Source organism: Phocoena phocoena, chromosome X (genome assembly GCF_963924675.1).
Source record: "Phocoena phocoena chromosome X, mPhoPho1.1, whole genome shotgun sequence".
NCBI classification, from domain to species: Eukaryota; Metazoa; Chordata; class Mammalia; order Artiodactyla; family Phocoenidae; genus Phocoena; species Phocoena phocoena.
The window spans coordinates 44,550,079-44,554,754 of NC_089240.1; the positions used below are offsets into that span (position 1 = coordinate 44,550,079).

At 44.1% G+C, this 4,676-nt stretch overlaps 1 pseudogene; it reads left to right on the plus strand.

Annotated features, from left to right (window-relative positions):
* LOC136142108 (uncharacterized) overlaps nucleotides 1-4,377 on the plus strand; it is a 13,744-nt pseudogene extending 9,367 nt beyond the window's left edge.
* Nucleotides 4,378-4,676: the final 299 nt, after the last annotated feature.

A 4,676-nucleotide genomic window follows, 5' to 3' on the forward strand; every position in this document is an offset into this window, starting at 1 on the left:
TCTGGTCTGAATCATAAAAACAGAGTTGTGGTCCTTCAATCAATTCCCAGTTTACAGGCCTAGAAACCCCTGAATGAAGGGGAGACTGGAACTCCTTGAGGAAGGACCCTGGTACACTACCAAAAATTTATACTGTTAATCTTTTTCCCAGCCTTCCCCAAAGAGACCTATAGTCTTTTAACTGGGTAACTGTACATTGGAGAAAATAATCGGACCTTTCAGGGACACTGGCCCTGAACTGACAATGTTTCCAGGAGACTTGAAATGCCACTGTGGCCCACCAGTCAGAGTAGGAGCTTATGGAGGTCAGATGATCAATGGAATTTTAGTGCAGGTGTGTCTCACAGTGGGTTCAGTGGGACCCCAAACCCATACTGTGGTTACTTCCCCAGTTCCAAAATGAATAAGTAGAATAGATACACAGTTGATCCTTGAACAATGCAGGGGTTAGAGGTGCCAACTCACCGCACAGTTGAAAATCCATGTATAAATTTGGACTCCCCCAGAACTTAACTACTAATAGCCTACTGTTGACCAAAAGCCTTACCAATAAAATAAACAGTCGATTAACACAATTTTGTATGTTATGTGTATTGTATACTGTATTCTTACAATAAAGTAGGCTAGAGAAAAGAAAATGTTGTTAAGAAAATCATAAGGAAGAGAAAATACATTTACGGTACTGCACTGTATTTGTCAATACTTAAGTTTATGTCATCTGTTTACAAGATGAATCATCTGTCTGTCAGTACCTACGTTAATATTGTCTTATATGATACAAAACACTGTAACACTGTAGATGTTATATGTATTACTAACACTAGACATCAAAAATGAAAACATAATGTGAAAAAGGAATTCATATTTATTTACAGGTATAATGATTCATGCATTGATAATGAAGAAGCAGCAATATGGTTGCTTTATGGTAGCCTAGCCTATACACTAATGAATGGTTATAAAATTTTGATGGCATTCAGTATTTCAGTTATGTTCATAGTTCAGTATTGGAAACATAGTCATATTAAAAAAAAAACAAAACAACCCCGGACTTTCCTGGTGGTGCAGAGGTTGGGAATCCGCCTGCCAATGCTGGGGACACGGGTTCGAGCCCTGGTCCGGAAAGATCCCACATGCCACAGAGCAACTAAGCCCGTGCACCACAACTACTGAGCCTGCACTTTAGAGCCCGCGATCCACAGCTACTGAAGCCCGCGGACCTAGAGCCCATGCTCCGCAACAAGAGAAGCCATTGCAATGAGAGGCCTGCACACCACATCGAAAAGTAGCCCCCCGTTTGCCGCAACTAGAGAAAGACCCTGCGCAGCAAGGAAGACCCAACGCAGCCAAAAGTAAAAATAAAATAAAGTATAAATAAATTAAAAAAAACACTTGTGATAATAGGCTGATTCACAGTTTCTCCAATCACGAGAGGGAGAGGAATATCATACAATAATGAAATTCTTTGAAAGCAAAGTTATAAAAGAGCAAGAAAACTAACACTTTATTCATTTTATATTAAATAGCACTCACCTTATGCATACATAAGGATAGGCTATCCACTTCAATACTTCAATACAAGCCTTGCACACAATGTTCTACATGTATATTTTCGTATATTTATTTTTTAAAAATCCATGTGTAAGTGGACCCTACAGTTCAAACCTGTGTAGTTCAAGAATCAACTGTACTCAGCAGTTGGCAGAATCCCCACATTGGTTCCCTGACCGGTGGTGTGAGGGCTAATATGGTGAGAACAGCCAAGTGGAAGCCACTAGAACTGCCTCTACCTAGGAAAATAGTAAACTAAATGCGGTACTGCATTCCTGAGGGATTGCAGAGATTAGTGCCACCATCAGTGACTTGAAGGATGCAGGGGTGGTGATTCCCATCACAACTCTATTCGCCTTCCCTATTTGGCCTGTGCAGAAGATGTATGGATCTTGGAGAATGACAGTCAATTGTCATAAGCTTAACCAGGTGGTGACTCCAATAGTAGCTATTGTACCAGATGTGGTTTCATTGTTTGAGCAAATTAACACATCCCTTGGTACCTGGTACACAGCTATTGATCTGGCAAATGCCTTTTTCTCCATGCCTGTCAATAAGTTTCACCAGAAGCAGTTTGCTTTCAGCTGGAAAGGCCAGCAATACACCTTCACTGTCCTACCTTCACAGGTACACCTTCACAGGCCTATATCAGCTCTTCAGCTGTATGTCATAATTTAGTCAGCTATGATCTTGTTTGCCTTTCTCTTCCACAAGATATCACATTGGTCCATTATGTTGATGACATTGTACTGATTAGGTCTAGTGAGCAAGAAGTAGCAACTACTCTAGGCTTATTGATGACATTTATGTGCCATGAAGTAGGAAATAAATCTGACAAAAATTAAAGGTCATTTTACATCAGTGAAATTTCTAGGGGTCCAGTGGGGTGGGGCATGTTGAGATATCCCTTCTAAGGTGAAGGATAAGATGTTGTATTCTGCCCTCCTACAACCAAAAAGAGGCACAATGCCTCTTGGGCCTCTTGGGATTTTGGAGGCAACATATTCCTCATTTGGGTGTATTACTCTGGGCCATTTTCTGAATGACACATAAAAGGTACTAGTTTTGAGTGGGACCCAGAACCAAGAGAAGGCTCTGCAACAGGTCCAGGCTGCTCTGCCATTTAAGCCATATCATCCAGCAGATTCAATAGTGCCTGAAGTGTCAGTGACAGATCGGGATGCTGTTTGGAGCTTTGGGCAGGCTCATCTAGGTGAATTACAGCACAGGCTCTTAGGATTTTGGAGTAAAGCCCTGCCATCATCCACAGATAACTACTCTTTTTAAGAAACAGTTGTTGGCTTGCTGCCAGGCCTTAAGAGAGACTGAATGCTTAACTATGGCCACGAAGTCACCTTCATGGTGGAAATGACCCACCAAGCCAAGTTGGGCATACACAGCAACACTCCATCATCAAATGGAATTAGTACATATAATACCTGATCGGGCCCGGGCAGGCCCTGAAGGCACAAACGTCCCCAGTCCCCAGTCCTCCTACACTGCCTTCTCTCCCCGAGACTGCACCTATGGCCTCATGGGGAGTTCCCTACGATCAGTTGACAGAGGAAGAAAAGTCTCGGGCCTGGTTTATAGATGGTTCTGCACAACATGCAGACACCACCCTAAAGACGACAGTTACAGCACTACAGCCCCTCTCTGGGACATTCCTGAAGGACAGTGGTGAAGGAGATTCCTCCCAGTGGGCAGAACTTTGGGCAGTACTCCTGGTTGTTCACTTTGCTTGGAAGAAGAAATGGCCACACATGTGATTACATATCGATTCATGGGCTGTGGCCAATGGTTTGGCTGCATGGTCAGGCACTTAGAAAGAACATGATTGGAAAATAGGTGACAAGGAAATTTTGGGAAGAGGTATGTGGATAGACCTCTCTGAATGGGCAAAAACCATGAAGATATTTGTATCCCATGTGAATGCTCCCTAAAGCGTGACCTTAACAGAGGAGGATTTTAATAATCAAGTGGATAGGATGACCCATTCTGTGGACACCAGTCAGCCTCTTTCCCCAGCCACCCGTCTCATCGCCCAATGGGCTCATGAACAAAGTGGCCATGGTGGCAGCAATGGGGGTTGTGCAGGGGCTCCGCAACATGAACTTCCATTCATTAAAGCTGACCTGGCTACGGCCACCACCGAATAACCCATCTGCCAGCAGCAGAGACCAACACTGAGCCCCCTCTACAGCACCATTCCCCGGGGTGATCAGCCTGGTGGCAGGTTGGTTACATTGGACCACTCCCATCACGGAAGGGGAAGCATTTTGTCCTTACTGGAATAGACACTCTGGATGAGGGTTTGCCTTCCCTGCACTTAGTGCTTCTGCTAAAACCACTATCCATGGACTTACAGCATGCCTTTCCACCATCATGGTATTCTATATAGCATTGCTTCTGATCAAGGAACTCACTCCATTGCAAATGAAGTGCAGCAGTGGGCCCACACTCATGGAATTCACTGGTTTACCATGGTCTCCACCATCTTAAAGCAGCTGGCTGCTTTGGAATGACCAGCTTTGGAATATGGAATGGCCCTTAGAGGACTCAGTTACATTGAGTAATACCTTGCAGGTGATAATACCTTGTAGGGCTGGGCAAGCTCCTCCAGGAGGCTGTATGTGCTCTCAGTCAACATCTAACATATGGTGCTGTTTTTCCCATAGCCAGGATTCATGGATCCAGGAATCAAGGGGTGGAAATGGTACCTCTAGTGACCCATTAGCAAAATTTTTGCTTCCTGTTCTCATATTATGCTCTGCTGGCCTAGAGGTCTTAGTTCCTCCAGCAGACACAACGATTCCATTGAACTAGAAGTTAAGACTGCAACCTGTCCATTTTGGGCTCCTTACGCCTCTGAATCAGTAGGCAACGAAGAGAGTTACTGCGCTGGCCGGGGTAATTGATCTTGACTACCAAGGGGAAATTGGGCTGCTATTCTATAACAGAGGTAAGGAAGAGCATGTCTGCAATACAGGAGATGCCCTAGAGTATCTCTTGGTATTATATGTCCCATGATTCAAGTAAATAGAAAGCTACAACAACCCAATCCAAGCAGGATTAGTAATGGCCCAGACCCTTCAAGAATGAAGGTTTGGGTCACCCCTCCAGGT